This window comes from Gavialis gangeticus, unplaced genomic scaffold (assembly GCF_001723915.1).
Source record: "Gavialis gangeticus isolate Ggan-Ray unplaced genomic scaffold, GavGan_comp1, whole genome shotgun sequence".
In the NCBI taxonomy this organism is placed as follows: Eukaryota; Metazoa; Chordata; order Crocodylia; family Gavialidae; genus Gavialis; species Gavialis gangeticus.
The window spans coordinates 184,377,612-184,400,111 of NW_017729022.1; positions in this window are offsets into that span (position 1 = coordinate 184,377,612).

The following is a 22,500-nucleotide window of genomic DNA, read 5'->3' on the forward strand; positions in this document are numbered from 1 at the left end:
GAGTGTATCAAAGGGCTAACAAAATACAGGTCTAGGACTTATGGTGTCCTTTATGAAAAAACGTTCCCATAGAACTGAATATAGAGTGATTTCTAGAGCTGACTGGAAACTGGAATAGCCATTCTGCAAGCAAAGCCAATATTCCAACATTTATTTTCATTCTGACCAATGTAAAACTGACGTATTTTGAAAAATTTCAACCAGCAAAAAGTTCAGAAAATTCAGATTTGAAAATGATGAAAGATTTTCATGTTGGCCCTTCTGGGCAGAATGGGACCTTTGGAAATCCCTTGTTTGAAATGATTTGAAATGACCCGGAACACCACTGGGAATGGGAGACTGTTGTTTCATGGAAGATGCAGTCCAGACCACAGGGGAGAATGAAAGCCCAAAGTACAGCTCCTGTGAGGCATAATAGAAAATGCAGCTTACCATTGAACTGTTTTTAGTCAGTTCAACATTCAAGCTATTCTACATCACGTTGAAAGGACCACATTAACATTATTTCAATTTTCTGGTGGAAAATTTGAAAAATAAATGTCCTGGAAAATTCTGAATGACCAGAAACTTTATTTTCCTTTGGAACATTGTCTCAACAGGAAACTCACAACCTGCTCTCATGATAAGTGTGTGGGGCCATCTGAAAAGTCTACCTGTGCACTGAACACCTCTATAGGGGAAACCTCTTTTTGAGTCTGCCATGAACTGTTAGTAGACTCCCCAAGGTGGGTAAATAGAAAGAGTCCCATTGTCTACAAAGGGCTTTGGATCAGGCCATGTATGCCATAATTCAACACTATTGGTTGTGGAGATTCAGTAGAATTTGAATTAAATTCTCCAGAATCCTGACTCTTTCATTCTCATTAAGTTCTATAAAACCATTCCATAGTGAGTTGTTTCAGCTGGCATTTATGGGCACTGCCAGATGTGGGGAAAAAAAAGAAGAAGCATTTACCGGAAGAGGAAACACGTTATTTTGACCCAGCTCCCCAGTGTCTATATAGATTGGATGCTTCAGCAAGGCTTTTTGGCATTTTTATCTAATAGCTGATTCAATCAGCTATTAGATAAAAGTGCCAAAAAGCCTCATTGAAGCATGCAGGTTATACAGATGTGGGGTGAGCTGAGTCAAACTAACACAAAGCCTCTTGTGGGCGTGTGTTGCATTCAGTGTGGGGGCATGCTGAGCTTAAAGTAAAGCACTGTTTTGTTTTTTTCCCCCCACATCTGTAAGCAGCCTTTGTGTCATAAAAAAATAAAGTTCTCATCTGAATTCCCTGTACAAGCAAACAAGGAATATTGTGCAGACCTTTACACAATAAGAGCCTGATACTGTAATGAATCTGCCAGGAAGGACCCCAGAACTTGAGCAAAGCCGGCCGACCTGATACCTTAGAAGGATTGAAGGTCTAAGGCCTGAATGATGCCGAGTACCCTGAATCCTCATGGAAGTCAGAGGGAGCTGCGATTCTTTTCCATCTTGCGGGATCTGCTCCTAAGAGACCAGTGATCATTTTTTAAATGTTGGTCTAAGTAAAAATGTAGCAATTCCCAGAGCAATTACCTCCAAATTAAACAATTGCTCCATCTGGCATTAAGTGAAAAAAATTACCTGAGGTTTTTCAGTAACTTTTAGTTTGAAGAGTATAATTACTCAAGTCAATATTATTTACTGAAATGAATAATTCTTTATTGGGCCATAATTTGACTTGAATCATTTCCTTCCCTGTTCCTCTTGTACAATAACTATATAATTCATCATTTGCCACTCCCACAATTTTTTTCTTGCTTAAAGACAGCACCACGGGTACAGGGCAGAGAGCATTTAGCCTGGGTGGAGCACCATGCTAACACAACTACACGGCTTCTGGTGTCTCAGCTAGCTCGCTCAGATGTAGCTGATGTAGACATCCCAAAGAATGAGCTCTCTCTCACAATTAATTCAGTGGTAGAATTCCTATTGTCCTCCCAGTGGCAGGGTCATGTTCACATTTTGAGAGTGTTTTTGAGTAGTTCTGCTAACAGCTTGACCTTAACCCCTTTTCCCAAAGCTGCTTGCTGTGTGAAATACTTGTTGGTTTCGGGAGGAGTTCACAGAGCAGGACAGCAGGTTTGAAACCTTTTATGCTGAGCGAGGACTGTGTAAAAATGGTACATTTTCATTCAGCAGATCTGGTCATTGGCAAATCACTTATTTCTGGGGACCTCCAGGGTACAAAGAAGTTTTTGCTCCTTTTATTGCTCCATGTACTGGTTTCTGTTTCTTGTACTGGTTTGTTGCACCACATACTGGTTTTTGCTTCTTTTATTGCTAAAGAGCCAACAACTAAGAAAGAGGGAGTGGACTTCTATGCCTCACCAGCTGTATTATTTACTAGACTGCAGTTGGTTGCACTTGGATGAAAGCTGTTAGAGTTCTGCAGAGATCACTGGCCTTGTCTGTCTTCCTAAATCTGTTGCTGTTACCACCATGTAGTGCTACACCATTGGGGTTGGCAAGAATGGGACGACTAGCAGAGACAAGAGCCTGGTGGCTGCTACTGCTTCAACCACGGGGTTGTATATATGTGGTCTAGGCAGCGCTCAGTGATACAGGAGTTAAAACCTCACTGGCAGCTTTTCAGTAGCATGCTTATGTTTTATGTTGCCAGAAGAGCAGTGGTGATGGTAGCAATTGTAAAGATGTTAGGGGGAAAAACAGGGTAGATGCCTACCCACTAGTTTGGCTCAAGAATCTTTTCTTACAGGAGGTGCTGACTTTCTGATCCCCACTAATTTTGTTGAGCTCAAAGTTAGGGAAAGAAAATATATTTTTTCTTTTAAACAAAACATAGTTGATATAGAAATCAGGGCAGGAAAATATAACTGAAAAGCAGCCATGCCATTTTTATAGTCACTTTGCAAAGCAGAATCTGCCCCTGGAAGAAAAAACCAGGGTGAGTATTTTCAAAGGGGCTCAAGGGAGGTAGTTAATCAATGTTCAAACATAGCGGCCCAGTACTGATATAATAAAGGGGACCATAATGAAGCATGAGCGTATTTAGGCTAACTGTGAATGTAACATGTTGAATTATTCTATCTTATGAAAAATGTAGTGTTTGTATAAGGTCTGAATGCTGCCCCTGGATACACATGGGCATCTCCCACTGAAGTGAATTAGAACCTTCTGTGTACTTCTGAGAGCAAAAATTTTGGCCCTATAGTATCACATTTGGTGTTAAATCAAAGGGGGGATGCGTTTCCCTTTGCTAAAGAAGCAAAGTGAATACATTACCCTAATAATACTGTTATAAGATGGAAGGAGGGGAAGAAAATGAAGGGGAGCAAAACGTTACCATTTGAGCCCTTATTGGAGCAGTGGGAAAACTTCAGTAACTAAACCAGGTGAAAGTCATTACAGCTGAAACTCATTATAAACCCAAGCTCAGGCCAAGTTCACTGAGGTTTGCAAACCTTTTGATGAACCTGGCCTGAGTTTTGAGAGAGCCTGGCCTGAGTTATAACTTCAGGTGGAAATGCTCTGATTTTGGCTGAGTTATGTTTTGAGTTTGCCGTCCATTTGAAAGAGAAACTCAGTGTAAAATTTAGGAAGTGTGAACCCTGCATGGGCCAAAAGAATAAAAAAGGGTGAGACAAAGAGAGCCCTGAGTATGAGGCAATTCTATCCCTGTCCCCCTTATTAATTAATTGAATTTAATACAATACTATTATTTAAACTTGATAGGCTTGATTCTCACGTATGCTGCTACTTTGACAGAGGAGTATTACATTGTATTAGTGTAAAATAGACTCTTTAGGATGAATTATACTGCAGCTTTGTACTTCTAAAAATCTTTTCACATGATGATCTGCAATTCCTTTATGAACATGAATAACTTAAGTCTCACAGTGCCCCTGTCAGCAGGGGGGGGGGGGGGTTCTGCCCATTTTACAGACTGATCAACTGAGAAACAAAGCAATTTGTGACTTCCCTAAATTCACTTTATCAGTAAGTGCTGAAGCAAGGGCTAGCACTATGAAGTTTGGGTAACCAATCTTAGTGCCTAACAAATGGCCACGACCTGTTCTTTGCCTCTTTTTAGTACAGGAAGACTATTTCTGCATATTCAAGCCCAGTTAGGTCAGTCTCCTGCAATATTTCTGTGTGAATGAGTAGAAGTTTTGCACAGAATAAGTCTTAGTTCTTTTTTTGCCTCCTTTTGCAAGAGGAGTATTTGTCTCCCAGGTGCCTCATACTGTTTTGTGGCACACACTGCTTAGCTGCATTGCCAGTAGCCTTGCTTTTGGAGTACATCTAGCTCCTACAAGTGCAGGAGCACAGTCAGTACCTCAGGATACTTTGTAAGGAATATGCGTTATCTATGGACTTGCACTCACCTTGTTGTCATGTTGGCTCTAAGTCATGGCAGATGAGAATGAAGACCAGGAAGTCCTCCATTTGCCTTGCATGAAGAGAAATGACAGGATATAATTGATCTTTTTATTGTTAGGGAAAGCAAGAAAGGTATAGCTCATTTATTTCTTTCCCCAGTAAAGTGGTAAATGTAAATATAAACACAAAATATACACATTTCTAAAGACAAATCTCAGCGAATAAAGAGTATGCTGTGTAAAGGTGCCAGTGTAACTATTGTCTAGTTTTTGTGCTGCTATCAGATATGGGATTACCGTTTTCAACACAAACACGGGGGTTTTCTTAGGGCACGAGCACAATAGATTTGAGGGAATAATTCAGTGCTGAGACAGTCCTATGCTCCCTGAAAACTTGAAGAAGGAAATTAGAGTGCCTCAAATACAATGTTTTGTGACAATAAGTGGCTATCAGTGTTGGGAGTTATTAGAAAAGCAGCATTTGGCAACAGTACAGTAACCTACCCATTAACACAGTACATACCACATGGTCTCTCGGCAAACCCTTATAATTTACTAGAAAAATATCAGGGAAGGGAATAGAGAATTAAAACAGGGCAAAAAAGACAATTAACTTTGCTTCCTCCCCCAAAATCATGAGACTCTAAATTAGGTTAAAATGTGTAGCTAGATTCTCAGCTGCTTTTACTTAGGCATATTTCTGTTGTGGTCAATGAAGCCATGCCAATTTACATCAGCTGTGGATCTGGCTACTTGTATTCAGCACATAAAGTTGCCTTGAATTCTTTTTTTAATTTTAAAAAAAATATTTGCTGATTTCAGAAAATTGTGTCCTGTGACTGAAACACTTCACTTTAGGGTGATATGTTATGACTTATGAAAATTTGAAATACCTGTTATGGATCAGCTCTCACTTAGAAGGAACTGTATTTGTCAGTGAGTGATTGAAGTTGCAAATCAGTATTCTCTGATCTGGAATTTCCAGTGGGGAGGCAGAAAGCTGCAAAAACATCAGTTTTAAGAATAAAATAAAATGAAACAAGCAGTAATAAAAAAAAAATACTTGACAGGCAAATTTGGTGTTACACATTCTGCATTTCTTTTCAGTCTTTCAAACTTTCTGAACACTATAATTTGTTTCTAGTGTAGCATCACTTTCATCAAAGATGTTGGACTCTATTAGCTCCGCTGTCTAAAGGATGTCTTCTTTTTAAAAAGAAAGAGGGGAGAAAAAGAATAAAAGTTCAGTCATTCGAGTTTAAGAATAATCACTTTTCTTAACACATATCTCTCCTTTTCAGGCAAGATAAGAGACGGCCAGAGAACACTGACATTTGCCCCAAGATGAGACAGGCAAAGTTGCTGAGTTTCTTATAGTATGTTGGGTGCCACTAAGGCTTCTCTGCTAGAGAAAAAGTATTACAAGGGATGAACCACTTCATGGAGTATTGGGTTAAACAAAACCTCTCGTTTAACAGAGAAATAGCACAAGACCATAACTCATTGGATGTTTGTTTCTACCAACATTTTTCTTGGGTTATATAGAGGGATCTCTACCTTAAGTCTTAACAGCAACCTATTCTGTAAAGGAATTAAAAGGTAAGGATTTCTGGGTGGGTAGAGTGATAGATTTTAGTGATACTTGAAAGGAAAGATGTTTTCATAGCGGAGGCACTGGAATGAGGCTAAGGAGATCTGGAATTGGGTACCAGTTCTGCCACAGATGTTTTACATGACCTTGAGCAAGTCATTTAATTTCTCCCTGTCTCAGTTCTCCACATGTTGAATGGGTGTGTCCCATTTGGGGATATTCATTCTTTCATGCGATCTTCTCTTCAGTGGTTCAAAAATTACTAATTATGGGTGCAGTACATGGCCAAGAGATAAAGAATGCCTAAGATGTGAAGACTCAAATCTTCTCCAGGTTTTTAAAAACAATCATTTGATATGTCAACAGTCGCATTAGCACAACACCAAAAAGTGCCAGTGGAGTGTGCAACCCAAAACTAACATGATAGGGAGAGAGGGTGGCTAGTGATTCTCTGCTTAAAGCTCTCTGTTGGTGAGAGCTGGCTAAATATATAATGCAAACACAGGTGCACTTCTGGAATTCATTAACACTGCCTTCACAGCTCTACAGCCACTCTTGTCATTTTTTTGTGACAAGTGAAGGCTGACGATGTACTCAGGAAGGTATTATGGTAGGATCCCAGGTCCTCTGGATGGAAGACTTTGCATGGGTAGTTCTCACTGACGCTACATGGACAAATCTATCTAGAGTGGAGGAAATCTGGGTGGTGAACAGTCTGCTGTAGGAAGGGGGTATTGGATGGGATCATGTTTGGGCTGCATGGACAGAGTTAGTTCAGAATTCACACCTTTGGAGAGAGGGAAGAGGAAGGGCCAAGGCTGGGCTTGCACGTAAGCTCTTTCAAGAGACCTCCAAGCTTGGGTGGATCATTAGAGCAATAAATGTGTGAGTTTGATAGAGCTAGAAAAGAGCAACAACAGACAACTAAAATAAGAGGCAGGGTAAGAGCATTCCCCATCTTATAGGCAATGTGCCTACAGCTGATGGTTCACATGGTAGCCTAGGGTATTAAAACTGGGCCTTTCAGGTGGATGTGAGTGTAAGGGATGTTGTACAATGTGAATTTCTTCAGTGTATCACAGCTATTGAAAGAAGCTGCTTTAAACACTTGCCTTGGCCACATAATAAAAGCCAGCAGTTGTCCCTTGGGTCCAACACACATCTTAAGTGACAGCACTGTACACCTGTGCGTCACGATGTAGCAATGTACGTTACATCTCCTTATTTCTGCAGAAATGGTGCATGCATGAGACACGTTGGCAATGCAGGCAGTGCGGGGAAGCTTGCACTTGTTTCTTAACTGCTTCTTGCATCTTGAATTTGATTTAAAGAAACTCACTGTCACATGTCTAAGAGCACCCAGGAATAATGAAGGCTGAGGAAGGACTGAGGCTGAGGGATCCCAAAAGCTCATAAGAGGGATCAAAAGAACAAAACTAGTTAAATTAGTCACCACATTTTGATTGAGTCTATAAACTAGTGGCCTATACATGCCTGCCTGCTGCAGGTTATGAGGAGAGCTCTTCACCAGAGGTGCACATTGACAGTGTTAATGGTCACCCATTTATAGCAAAACACCAAGAAGTGCCTGCAGTCATTTTCCTGTTGCCCGTAGCTTCCTCTTTATAGCTCTGTTGCAGATGTTCTTCACACTGAGAGAAGGGTTACCTAATGCAGCCTCAAAATGCCACCTTGGCCTCACAGTTTCCCTATTCCCACAAAAAGGGGGTTGAGTTTACACTTGCAGTATTTTCTTCTCTTTGTACCTAACTGCTTCTCCCTAAGCATCACTCTAAGGGTTATTCTTATTGTCACATTGAAAATAGTTAAATATTTTATGCAAATTGAACTGGGGTGGGGCAGGGAGGAGAGAGAGATTGACCCCAAAACACCCTGAGGTAGTGGTGGCTGCTTACGGCATTTTACTGTTAATTCACATACTTGTTCCAAATTAGACAGAAGCAGTTTTTGGACCTGGGGCTAACATGTTTCAGGTGAATGCCCTAACCACTGGACTCCTAGGTATAAGGGTAAGAGGACACTGTCATGACCTCTGTTCCTTAATGTATTTGATATGATCTGGCTTAGGTTCAGCAGAGGTTTAGTGGCTATGAAGTGGGATTGGAGGGAGAAGCTTCCTTAAAGCCTGGAGCTAAGCCCTGTATCTCAAAGAGAGTTTGTGCAAGTCAGACCTTTGCAACCTTTCCAGTTGGCTAACTTAGGCAGCTTCCTACTCAGCATGCTAGCTTTTGTGGGCACCATGCCTAGGCCCTTTTTTCTCTCTGCATGGCATAGCGTCTAGGCACCTAACCTAGGGCTGTGAATTCTACTAGGCTGAAGGGCATCCAAGCCTTAGGTTTTGCAACGTTGAACTTAAGTCTCCTTTGTGGATCTAGCCCCTCAGGGTACCATGGGATAAGGCCCTTAATGTACCTTGTGCCCATCAAAACATGAAATTTAAGCTACTTGGGTGTAACAATCATCAAGTTCTCATTAAGTTCATTCACTACAACCAATCCCTCCAAACCGATGTTATGCAATAACCTCCATTGCAATATCTTAATGTCACCTGAGCTCTCATATAGTCACTGGCATCAACCAAAATTAAGCACCTTTCTGACAATAACAACAGGTATTCTGGTTGCAAGAATGAAAATCATTTTCAAATGTTTGTTCTGAGGAAAACACTCCTGCTGATTCAAATAATACTTGCAAAAAAATAAGCAATCTCCGCTATTACTTTGCTACTCGCAGTGAAAAAACTTTAACTTAATGAGATTCAGTTAAAAGGAACCAATGAAGAAACTTCGGAAAAACTGCATGCATCACATAAACACGTACAGTTTAAATCAAACAATACCATTGTTGTATTGTAATCAGAGTACATTTTTCAAACAATATGTGGTGCTGTTCTTCATAAAGCCTTGCCAGGGAACAGACTCTCAAATGACTAATGCATGGTGTATCTGGGTATGTAAAATACTGTGTTTGCTGAACATATACTCTTTCCATCACACTCAAAATGTATTTGAGGAGTCTGCAAACACTGCATGCTTTTTACAAATAGGAAAATGACCTGCTTACAATACAACAGGTTTCCAGACATAAAATCCAACTTTGCTGTTGCTGTAGTTGGGCTGAATGATCTTGACCTGATCTTGAAGAGTTTGAAAGGCTAATCCACTCATTCCTATTCCAGACATACACGGATTACGCTTCTGTTGATATATCTTGCACTTTTGAAAATAGCAACAAAATTGCAATTGGCTTTGCATATACCTAAGTTTTCAGTCTGGCAAATGAAACTGGGCTCTTCTGCCCTTCCTTTACAACGTTCTAGGAAGAACCCAACTATTCTGGTCATTCCAGCACAGTCTTTTTAGCTGGTAAACTCAGTATCAGTTTCAGGGCTGGTTTCTTTCTTGCACTTGATTTGGTTTAGCTGTAGAGTCTCAGTGTTAAGTGACCTGGTGAGTGGCCGTGCATGTGGGCTTTGACTGTAGGTTATCTTTGTTCAACATTTACTTCCTCCTGTATATTTTGAAGCACAGCTCACAAAAAGGCAGGATGGCTTTGAAAAAGCTGTTTCCCATTTCTCCCTTCAGATGACAGGAGATAATGGAAATGGTATAGGAGCAAACCCTCGGTTGGTGTAAGTGGAGCTGTGCCAATTCACACCCACAAGGGGATCTACCCTCAGATTTTATAGCTATATATTGAAGCTTTTGTGCAGATCCACATACAATGTAAACACATTTGCACTGTACATATTTGGCCATTATTTGGGGACCTGTGTCTGGGGTCCCTGGCTGCCGGCTTTGGCAGGCAGCTGTGCTCCCTTATGAGCACCGCCACTAGTCCTCATAAACAAAATAGTCTTTAGGTAGGAAACATAAGCCAGCAAAACAAAACCCTCTTGCTTTGTCCTGGCCACTCAAAGAGGGATTCTCTGGCTCCCAGCATAGCAGCAGGCAGTTGCAGTCACTGCCTGCTTCCTCTTTTCAAACTGTCCCTTCACAAATTTCTCTCTCAGCCCTCTCCCCTTGGGTTTTAAACTCCCAGTGGGCCACTCCTTCATTACCAGAAGGCCCACAGCTGAATGCCCTTAACAGGGCTGGTTGGCCCATCTAAAGGGGCAGACCACCCTGTAACAGGAACCAATGGATAAATGATGAGTTCTGGCTGATATTAAGTTATTATGCAGTTGCTACTATGAATGTTTCTGTATTGCACAATGCCTTTCTGTCAGTGGATATCAACCTTTGCTTACCAGATGTTTAGTGTATACCCCACTGGATGCAGTAAACAGTTAACAACTGTTTTGACCCACAATCAACTACTTCCAGGTAATTAAGAGCCCGTTAGTTTGACCTCAACAGTAGGTAGGACTTCAGAACAAATTTAGAAGGAAATGATCATTGCAAACATGGAACTAAATGGAAAATGGGATAAAATGCAATGCGGATTCATCATAAATAGATTGTATTAGTAGACTAAGAACTGATTTTTCTGGACAAGCAAAATGTAGCATATCTAGTCTGTCTGAACTTCCATAATGGATATGACATGGTGCCACATGGGAAATGTTTAGGTAAGCATAGAGAAAATGGGGATTAGTAGAAGACCTGTAAGCTGGGTAGGAGATCAGTTTAGCGGGAGATGACAACAGGTAATTTTGCAAGGGGTACTATCAGTCTCGAGGGAGAATTCCAGCAGAATTCTTCAAAAATTAGACTTGAGACGGATCTTGAAAGATTTCATTAATGATCGTCATATAAATATTAGGAATGTGCTAATGAAATATGTGATGACAGTATTTGGAAGCATTGTCAATACAGAGATAATTGAAATATCATATAGAGTTGGATGACTGTGAGGAGTGAAACTATAGAGATGGAATGAAGTTCAGTAAAATAAAATGTGAAGTCTTGCACCATTTTGGGGGTATAATATGGAAGTTTATCTGTTGGACATGACAAAGAGCAAAAAGGATATGGGTATACTAGCAATCACAGGATAGCTATGTGCTGCTAATAAGGTGTGGCAATGAGAAATACAAATGCAGTCCTGAGATGCAACATGTGAGGTATTACCAGAAACAGTGTGTGTGTGGGGGGGAGGGGGAGGGCAGGGGGAGTATAAGGGACTACTGAGACCTGGTCTGGAAAAATTCTGGTCACCCACATTTCAGAAAGATGAACTCAGATTGAAACAGATATTGAGAGAGGCTATTAGTGGAATGAGAGCATGTCAGATGAGAGAACACTAGAAGAGCTTGATGTGTTACCCTAGAGAAATAAGGTTGAGACAGGATATGACTGCTAACTACAAATGCATCACAAGGGTAAATCCTAGGGAGAGAAAAGTAATATTGACCTTAACATATACATTTGCATGAAAGAAAATCATAGAATCATAGAAAATTAAGGTTGGAAGGGACCTCAGGAGGTCATGTGGTCCATCCCCCTGCTCAAAGCAGGGCCACCCCCAGCTAAATCATCCCATCCAGGGCCTTGTTGAGCTGGGCCTTAAAAACCTCCAAGGATGCAGATTCTGCTACCTCTCCAGGTAACCTGTTCCAGTGCTTTTTTTTCCTGATATCCAACCTAAACTTCCCTTGCTGCAACTTGAGACATTGCTCCTTGTTCTGTCACCGGTCACCACTGAGAACAGTCCAGCTCCATCCTCTTTGGAACCCCTCTCAGGTAGTTGATCACTGCTATCAAATCCCACCTCAGTCTTCTCTTCTGCAGATGAAATAAGCCCAGTTCCCTCAGCCTCTCCTCATAAATCATGAGCTTCAGCCCCCGAACAATCTTTGTTGTCCTCCGCTGGACTCTCTCCAACTTGTCCACATCCTTTCTGTAGTGGGGGGCCCCAAAACTGAACACAGTACTCCAGATGTGGCCTCACCAGTGCTGAATAGAGGGGAATAATTAGTTCCCTTGATCTGCTGGCAATGCTCCTACTAATGCAGCCCAGTATGCTGTTAGCCTTCTTGGCAGCAAAGCCACATTGTTGACTCATATCCAGCTTATTATCAACTGTAACCCCCAGGTCCTTTCCTGTAGAGCTGCTGCTTAGCCAGTTGGTCCCAAGCCTGTAGTGGACAAATGTGTATATATTGTCCGTGAATAAATTCAGGTGGAACACTAGAAAGAGGTTTCTATCTGTCAGGATGGGAGAGGTAGGGGCAATCCTAATCTAAACCTATGGGAGAGGTAGAAGCAATCTAAAACCTAACTAGTTTTAAGATTGAGCTTGACTAGTTTATGAAAGACATTAGATAACAGGATTGCCTGCACTTGATGACCCAGAAGGTCCTTTCCAGTCCTATATTTCTGCTGCAGCCTATACCAAGGAGGTGGTGGAATGGAGTGTAGAATGGGACATAACAATTCCTCAAGCAAGAAAAAGGGAAGCAGGTGACAAAGGAAAGATTAAAAAGATTTGCAGGAAGAACAAAGGAAGGGAAGCTTTACAAAGAGACAGAGAACATCTTGAGCAGCAGAGAGAAAGAGACCGGCATACTGTCGTAGGACAGGGAGTCTAGTTTACCTCCAGGACCAACCAAAGATCAAACTATGAGCTTCACAGAAGGACTGTGGGCTTCCTCAGGACCACAGCCCAGAGAATACTTTAGAGTGGTGAGGAGAGGAGGCAAAGAAACACGTTCACAGTTAATTATTTTCTGGCTAGTCAGTTTATCTTTTGTGTTCTTGAGCAGAGAACAATTGTCTGTTCAGGAACCCCATGCCAAACCTATTTACATGTGCGCCTTTTCCCTAAAGCCTATCGTGTGACTGCAGAGAATTAAATAACAGCCAAAATGCCCCCTGGAGTTATGGGAGGGGGTGTGCTTAAGTCAGGAAGAGTGTGGGGTATCAGCAGTCAGCCAGGGGATGGGCAGCATGGGCGGTGGGTTCCAGTTCTGAAGAGGTTGAGAGAGGACTGGCATCCTGAGGATGTGGCTTGACTTCCCAAGCCAAGGATAGTGTCAAGTCTCCAGAGGTTTCAAATGTACCAAGCCAAATGGCTTCACACCCAATGGTGAGGTCTGGTGAGCCTCAAAATAGCAGTTCTACATGTATGTGTGTATATACACAGATATTTGTGTATCACTATGGGAAAGGAGGTGTAGTCCTGATGGTCTAGGGAATATGTGAAAAGGAAGAATTTGTTTGATAATATCTTTTGCTGGACTGGCTGGGAAAAATATCAGATACACTTTGGGGCACAGAATGCCCACTATGTATATGTCACTATGTAAGGCATCATATATTAGTGCAATACAGTGACATAAAATACAATACTTGCACCATGCATCACTCAAAGATACTTGAAATAATGCCAGAAAATATTCCCCATTCTTGCATGCATTAACATGCACACATCCGAAATATGGTGTATTTTTTGGCCAGTGGTATCCTCCTCATAAGTCAGTTAGCAGGTTGATTGTTGCTACATGAATCAATAAGGCATAGTTTGGCGTATCTCTCTGCCTGTATATCATCATAGACAGTGTCTGTGAAATGCCCTTTTATAATTAAAAACTGGACAGTTTCCCTGTGCCTATTAATATTATTCTGCATAAATCTGTCCGATGGCCCCTAGCTGCCCATCTCTACTATACATACCTCACAAATGGATTTGGCTTTCTATATGAACCAATAGTCATGTGAAGTTAAATTATTTTTTCCTGAACACAGTGCAAAACCTTGTTTTTTCTTCAGTGTGAATAAAAGAAAGAGTTTTGGGGAAACTCTGAGTTTCATTTTATTTTGTTTATCTGGGACTGTTACTTGTAATAGGAATGATATTTTATTTTAAATAAGCCCTAAAAAGTTTCTCCCCTGTGAAGCATCCTTTATCAGATAGGCTTGGCAGAGTTTTGCAGAGAGTTTTTGGCCTGAATGTTGTAGATCCTGGTTTGCTAAAGCCTATTCTTAATCATAACACTTTTGAAAAGGAGGGCTAGGGCTAATTGCTTGCATCTGAATGACTGGCTAAGTTCTCTTTACTGTAGTTTCATTGTTCTGTCAGCCATGGAAATGTAAGTAATAAATGGGAGCCCACAGTCTGTCACTATCAGCTTGATCTACATGTAAACCTTGCCCAAATGGTGATATTTTATAGTAGCAACTGGTGAGGTTTTAGCATAGCTGAAAAACAAACAAAAAAACTCAGTAGCCCACTAAAGAAGAGAACCCAGAAGAGTAATTACTTAAAACGTATTTACAGCCTGCATGGCAATGGCTTGTATAACGAACTGTAATATGTGGGCTGCATAATGAATGGGCAAGGCCTCTAAACACTTTCTCCAGAAGTCCATTGAACTCGCAAAGGCATTAAAACTACACTTCTTGACTTAAGACTATAGCAGCACATACTGCTCCTATCAGTCATGTGGGACTGCTCCTATCAGTCATGTTACACTGACAAAGAAAAAGGATTTTCTTATTGTCTCTGCCATGCTGACCTTTAGAGTGTTTACTTTTCAATCAGCTTTAAGGAGGCAAGGTTGAACTCCCCAGCATAAAAAAGTTCAGTGCCGGAGTACTTTCACCCAAACATTTGCCAAGATAACACTGAAGTGACAAATAAACACAAGTTGTTTTTACAGGTGTAAAACCAACAGATCAAATACTGACCTGAGCCGTGGTTGTGAATCTGGACTGTGTTGTATTTGAAGAATACCACCGCATCATTTACACTTGCAAACCCTTTGTAATCTTAATCTCTTTGTTGCTTTTATGTTATACTGGGCCCCCCAAGGTTAAAGAAAGAGATTTAGACCTTAAACACAAATCCAGCCTTCAAGCTCTGGAATTATCTTTGCCTTTAAATGCAACTGATCAATGCCCATTTCTTTTGAAAATAAAACCCTTTTGAACCTTGAAAGCCTTCCACTGTTGAGCTATGTCTAAGTGCCACATGGGGAAATGGGCAGAAAAAAGCCCATTTTTCCCTTAGTGCTTGCATTAGAGGTCCTAAAGTTCAGTCCAACGCAATCAATTTAATTGGCGCGAGCTCTAGTGACAAATTATGCTGGTTTACACTCAAGTGTAGCACAGATTCCTCAAACGCTGGGAAAGAAGGGAGATACACTTCTTGGTCTCTACTTAAAGAGGGCAACAGTATTGGAAAAGGAGCACATTTAATTTATCACTGTCAGAGCAGGTGCAAAGTTTAATTCTAACTAAAAGCATTAAACAATTAACCCAGACAGTCAGGCCCTTCTGAAAATGCTCAGTTGCAGGGAACACATGGACCAGATTGCCAATGGAAAAGTCATGGCTCCTCTTTTATTCAAATGAATATCTTCTATCACTTAAAAAAGACTGTATCTCTGTGTGTGTGCGTGTGTGTGTGTGTATATCTCCACCTTCTTTCTTAGCCTACTGATAACTAATGAAATAAAATCCTGTGTAGGAAAGTCCACCTGAGTGTCAGCAAATAGCTGTCTTTTAAGTAACTCATTGATCTTTGATACTCTATGAATTAGGAAATCTATACTTCATATTATGCCAATATGAAATCTCTGTAATAGACAAGCATATTCTTTTAAAGCTGTCTCTGCTCTTTTATTTCCTTTTCAAAGATAACATACTCATCAGGTTGTCTTTTATTCTTTTGATACATTAAAGAAATGAAAAGTCCTTGTAAGTCACCAGCTGTCCAGAGAAACATTATCAACTCCTTGTTGGGATGTTGAATGGAAGATATAAAAATTAAGCTCCCCGTGTAATTTATGTGGTAAACACTACCTAAGCATGTGCTTACACCCTTCCTTACTGAACAAAGCTAAGCGTCCTGACTTTAAGGATACATAAGTACTTCCTTAATGTTAAAACACTTTACTGGAGTGGGGTGGTTTGGGGAATGAAGTCTGTGATGTACAGCACAGTGGTATATCACTCTGTTAGATTGCTGTGCGCAGAATTCAGGGTTAGGAAACATATACCCTGAGAGTCCGCAGTAAGTATTCAAAGTTAACTTTTCCTATGTTTTGAAGCATTCAGCTTCCTTAGATTCATTACAAAAATCCAGCTGTCTGATTCTGTCCCATGCAGGACCAGAAAGGGGAAGTAAAATGTAATTTCTCCAGGCAGCTTGCATTGCCATTAGGTCTCATTTCAGAGGTTTGAAAAAGTTCTGCTGGAAAGTATTTATGTCTCTAATTGTGGGATTTCTACATACCCTTGTAGATTTTGAATAGTAGGCTAAAGTTCCCATAGTTTCCAACGTATTCTGCACTGGATATAACTTTGAATGGCAAAGTTAATTTAGAGTCTATCCCCACACCCCAACCTCTTATAAAATATGTATCTATAGAGGATAAAATGTTTCACTATATTCTATTATTTTGTGGATCATTGTGGATAACATGCTGATGATATCAAAACAGTGAAAATAATATTATTCCTTCTCCAGTGTCATCAGCAGATTCGCTCCTTCTTGCCATCATTTCAGCATCATTACCATGTCTCATTGCTTAGACCTCAGGTAGCCAATTTTGAAGCAATTCGTCTGAAAAGAAATGCCAAAAGCCTATGTATGTAAGCCTGAAGATTGTATTCTTCAAATTCACAGATACAAATTCATGGAGTCTGAAGAGTTTGTTTTTCTGTGTTGTAGCATAATTAGAAACAATATAATCTAAGACCAAATATAATGGTGACATATGTCTCTGCCTTTGGAACTCCAACACACAACACACTGTGTGCATCTACATGTGCATTTAAGTGTGACTAAATTTAATGCCCATTAAGTGATTTTGGGAGGTGTCTACATGTGCAGGGACTTGGGACTAACATTAGTCCCAAGTCCCTACAGCCCTGCCATGTGCCCTTGTGGCCATCAGGGGGAGCTCCAGCTTCTGACCACATGGCTGCCAGCACTTGGCAGCCATGTTGAAGCCAGAGCCAGCAGCCAGCAGTTGGCAGCCATCTGGCAAACTCTGATGCTTGGCCAGCCCCTTCTCTGCCCAGGACTCATGAGCCCAGTGCAGGGGCAGCATACGGCAGCTCCATCCTTACCCACCCTGGCTCCCTGCACCACAGCTGCTCCTGTCCCTGCCTCCTCCTTTGCCCCTGCCCCTGCCAGCGATGCCCAGTGCCCTGCTGCTCCAGCCTAGGCCCTGCCAGTGAGGACCAGTGGTCCATGCTCCTGCTGGCCATGGTGCTGACCCTGCTGGCTCCACCAGGCTCCTTCCTCCCAGGCCCCAGGACAGCTGTGCACCCACCAGTGGGGACCAGGGCACTGGCTGCAGGACACCGTGCCTGAGCCCCTCCTCCTCCTGTACTCCCCACTGCAGCCCACCTGCCCTGTCGCCCACACACCCTTTGCCCCTTGCTCACCCCCAGCACCACTCTGAGGACACACACATGGGTGAAACAAAAATCTTTATTACCCTCACAACACCTACCCCCATCCCTCCCTCCTCAGCAAACAGGTACAAGGGAGCTCTTCCACCTCCCTTTCCACCCACCAACAATAAAAAACCCACTTACAAGTGGGAAGCTATATACAAGGGAAAAACTATATACCTGGGAAAACTATTTACAGTATTTTGGGACTTCAAGCCCAGAGTAGAGGGCCAGGGGAGGGAGTGGGGGGGGCGGGCTAGGGGCCAGGACCCTGGGGCAGGTGCCCAGCACCCCAATACTGGCATGTTCCCTGGGGCTGGGCTGAGGCTTCCCCCTTAGTGTCAGGTTAGACCCAACACTAAAGGTAGTGCCAGGTCATGTCTACACATGTGTTAATGCACATTAACTAATTGCACCTAAATTTGATATGTTTGCAGGTATCAAATTTAGGTGTGATTAGCCTAAGTTAATGTGCATTAAGGGTGCACATGTGTAGACATGCACCCATAATGCTCATTAACTTAGGCCAATGTGCATTAATGTGTCTTGTGTAGATGTGCCCATTGTGAGACAGAGATGTATACTAAGACACCCAAAGAAAAGAATGATCCGAATAACTTTAAATGCTTTTACTTGTTTATCAGAAACTGTCTGTCTTTGGGATTTCTGTAGCACCTATTACTGCAGTATAGAAACACGTACTAGGTAAATTAGATCTGCATGGTCAAGACCATAGTGGACTTCAGGGAGACTAATGTTCTTTTGCCTGCCCCAGTTCAGTAGGCTGTGCTTGACATCTACATATAAAGTGGCACAGAAAATCTCTGGGGTTCCTTCCCTTGGCAAATGGAATTAAAATTGGGCCAAACTTAGAACATTTGGGCCATAACTGCCTGAGGTGCTTGGCTACCCTCCCAACAGAAAATCCATGCCAAACAAGTGGAGGCTTTTGAGGCACAATGTGGGTAGAATTTCCCTTTACCAACAGACTGATAGGTATGGAGTATAGCTCAAGCAAGAGATAGAATTAGATGGAAGGGAGGCATGGTCAATGATGCCTGAGGAAACACAGAATGAGGGTAGCTCCTAAGGAGGGTAGAGCAGATCAAGACATGATTTTCCCATTTGGGAATCATATTTAAGATCTGGAAACAAATTTCTGTTCTTGACTAGGGCAAAAGATCAAAAACTGCAAAAGTGTATGTAAATCAACACACTGGAAATTTCAGTTTGGGTCTCTTGGCTTAGTGGAATCATTGTTATGCATGAAGTACATTAGGTTCTGTAATTAAGGATATCCCTTATACTGAGAAGAGCTAGGAGATGTGATGGGAAGCACCCAAGAATTTCTGAACCCATGTTTTGTAAATCGACACCTAAACCTTTAAGACAATCTGTACTAATTGTATAAATGGAACAGATATAAGGGCAAGTGAGCAAGAATACCTAGAGATCAATGTGCCCCATGTACTAAACAACACAAAGCCAGGATGCAAAAATAAGCCATCGCAAAATATGTTCTCTCCCTGACAAATGAAATAATCCTAGAGCCCTTGGTCTGCATCTGTCATATGAGCTGCCACAAACTTAACCACTAAGTTTAATCTTGTTCATTGGTACACACACCTCAGTATTAATGTCAGCAACATCCAAGGCCATACTTTTGTTATCAGGCACAAGCCTGCATTGTGCCTGTTATGCAATGCCTTCCAGGGCTAGGGACAGATATTACACATAAACTGGTTTAAGTGATCAGGAACTGTTTTAAACCTGTAACAGAACAGATGTTCAGTGCACATAAACCACTTAGGCTGAAATCGGTTTGAGATAAATCTGGTTGAATGTAGTATCAGACTTAACTGATTTGGCTCAAACTGGTTTATGCAATGTCTGTCCCATACCCATTGCTGGTTTAAGATAAACCAGACTCCCCCAGCATCCTGGCATGCTCTCTGGGCTGGGCGGGGCTCTCTGCTTCATAGCAGAGCTTGTCCCTCCCCTCTGCTCCCTGGCTGGAGCTCCGGCAGAGACTGCAGACAGCAGGGTCTTCTGCTGGCTGCTCAAGCAGGAATTCCCAATCCCCTCCCTCCCATCTCCCATGGCACAGATACCAGCCCCACGGACCCTAGGCATGTGGTATGCTAGCTAATGCTAGACACTAGGTGTCTGTGTGTGCATGTCTCCAATTTCACTGGGACAAGCAGACAGACCAGTAACTGCTTAGGGCTTTTTGGAGCTAATCATCAGGTCAGCTGGTAAGCTGTTTAAGAAGAGTCTGAACTAATGGAGAGAGGCTATTGTTTTGCTGATGGGGTGATAAACACTGTTATCAGCTTCCTGCTGGCTTGCTCACCTGTCAGTATGCTACAGACAATATAAAGAAGCAAGGAGAGGAAGATTGAAAGGCTCCATATCATCAACATATGCATGTACTGCTAGCAGGGGGCTGGGGGCTGGCAACACTCTCACCCCTTGAGCAGCCAGTGGGGAAAAGCCTGGGATGGTGCAGGCAGACCTCCCTAATCAGAGGTCCTGCCAGGGCCAGGCCATGCCCCTCCTCCTCGGCTCAGTCCTGTGCAAGGGAAGGGAGAGCTTCTCAAGTACCCCCTGACTTCACCTCCTGCAGCTATGTGCCTGAATTTTCTCAGGCCAGAGAGAATGTCTGTCTGGTTACAAATCAGTTCAGCCTAGCAAGGTTAGACTAATCTGGAAAGATTGAATCAATTCAGGTTTCTTGAATGTCTCCCTAGCCCAGGAGAGGGCAGCTACTATGACTCTCTTGGCGATGTTTGTAAGTTCATTTGTTGGTGTGTGGTGGGGTGGGGTGCTGTTGAAGACCTGTAGGGATCCCTCCTGCCCTTTTGGCCTGGTTTATTCCCTCAGAAGACACAAGCAGGGAGTAGTGCCTGGAGTGCAGTTTCAGCCTACCTCTGTGCTTGGGATTCAAGTGGAAGAAATTCTTCCACTACTTGTACATGCCCTTGTACGTGCCCTGGTAGAAAAGAAGATGAACTAAAACGATAAGCCAGAAGGAAAAGAAAGCAACAGGGGATAGATTCTCTCACCTAGAATTTGGCCAGGTGGCAGTTATTACAGTAGTCAAGGAAGGAGGTTGGGAGCATAGTGGTCCTCTGTCATTTCACAGCTGGCGTACAGTCCTTTTGAGGACCAGAGCTAGCTAGCATTGGTTAAGTAACAGAAACCTGAGGGCAACAGAGGTCAGCCTGCAGATAAAAGGAGCTGTGACTGTGACCACACAACTGTCTTTGCTGAAACCCACAATAAAGTCATCTCTTCATAGATCTGTTAGCTATTTAACCAGTAATACCTGGGTTGCTGTGAGGGGTGCCTAACAAAAGAGTTTGCAAAGGTATTAAGTAAGAGTATTTTGCAGAAAATCTTATGAGAGCTTGAGAGCATTTCTAGTAATTTCTGGGTTCAGCTGTGTTGGGAATAGCATCAGTGGCGTGTGTCTTCAGAGTTATGTTTAACTGGCTGCTTCTACACGAGACACTGACTGAACAGTAGCTCATCACCAAAAAGCCGTGCAGGGATGCTGCTGTGCTGTAACCCTGGTTACTGTGGAGTCATTTAGTACTTGTGTATGCATGTACTAAATGACTGTCCAATAACAACTGCGCAGTCAGTGTCTCATGTGGAAAGGAAGCATTACAAAGATGAATTATGCATCTTCCATGTGTTGATTATGGGGCCTGATTCAAAAACCACTGAAGATGAATGGAGTCTTTCCACTGATTTCAGTGGGCTTTGAGGCAGGCAATTAATGACTATGGGGCCAATTCAAAATACTGTACCCTCATGAGTAACCCCAGAGAAGCCACTGGAAGTAACTGAGTATGAAATGACTTTTCCCACAGGAATAAAGATTTCATGACTGGTTGCTATCTGGGAATATAATGGCAGCACAGGTAAACTATGTGCTCCAAATCTTAGCAAAAATTGTGAAATTAATTTTGTTAGTTGGAGTCTCAAGGAGTTCATTTATCATGCCTATCTGCAACATAAGGAGTTATCTCATCTCATATTTCTCCCTTATTTTCTTTATTATATTTATCTAGATTTAATTGCAATTCACAGCAGTCTCCACAAATGTGCTTAAATTGTTGCTCTTAGCCAAGAGTCCAGATAGAATTTAATGGTTTTAATGAGACTTGCTTCTTTCCTTGCCTTTCTCCCTTCCTACTAGTGGCATTTAAACACAGAGAAATCCTCTAAGATCACAACTTCCAGCCAGAGCTACACATTAGGGCATCCAAAGTATATTCAAATGTGCAGCTTCCCAGTGAGCTGGGGACAGTGAGAGAAGACTCCCAGAGGAGGAAAGGGGGTTCTCTTGGTTGGCTTTCCAGCATGTCTGGAGGCAGTGGTAAGGGTCTTGGGGGCTGGGCATAGAAGGTTAGCTGTGCTTGTGGCCATATTTCCCTTTCTGCTTGGTAGTCTTGTTATTTGCATTACTATAATGCCTGGGAGCACTAGTCATAGGCTAGGACCCTGTCGTGAGCTATACGTCTCGTGTTTTGATCCTATTGTGAATGTTTCAGCACTCGTACTGTACTATCATATCACCTACACATTGGGGATGCAACATTACTTTGAGTTTGTACATTTATAGCTGGAGTAAAAGGACACTATTTTGAATCCATGTTCAAAATCAAGAAGAAAAAAATCCAGGGAGGTACTGAGATTTTTATAGTAGTGTGTTTTCTTCTTCTCTCTTTCTTTTACAGATTTTGAAATTATTTTTATCCTTTAAAGTATAAACCATTATTACAACTACCAACATGAATTTCCTTGCAGTAGGATAAACACTCAGCTGTTCCATGTACTGGAACTCTATAAAATAAACAAAAATAAAACAAATGATTTTCACTGTGAATTTTTCCACTAGCATGGAGTAGTATTTCTGCACTGTAATCAACCCAGTGTTCATGACTGCATCAAGAGCAATGCAATTTGAATGGCAGCATCTCACATGGGCTTTAATGTGGAGGATTTGAGGAGCTTAGAGGGTGGGTGGGGGGACAAAGGAGGGAATTCAAATGAACAGTAAGAGCTATTGATGTTTCCAGGGCTGAGAGAGGAAGTGAGAAATGAAGTGAGAGGGCATAACAGCCCTAGTGATATCCTTGTGCAAGTTGCCCAGACTTT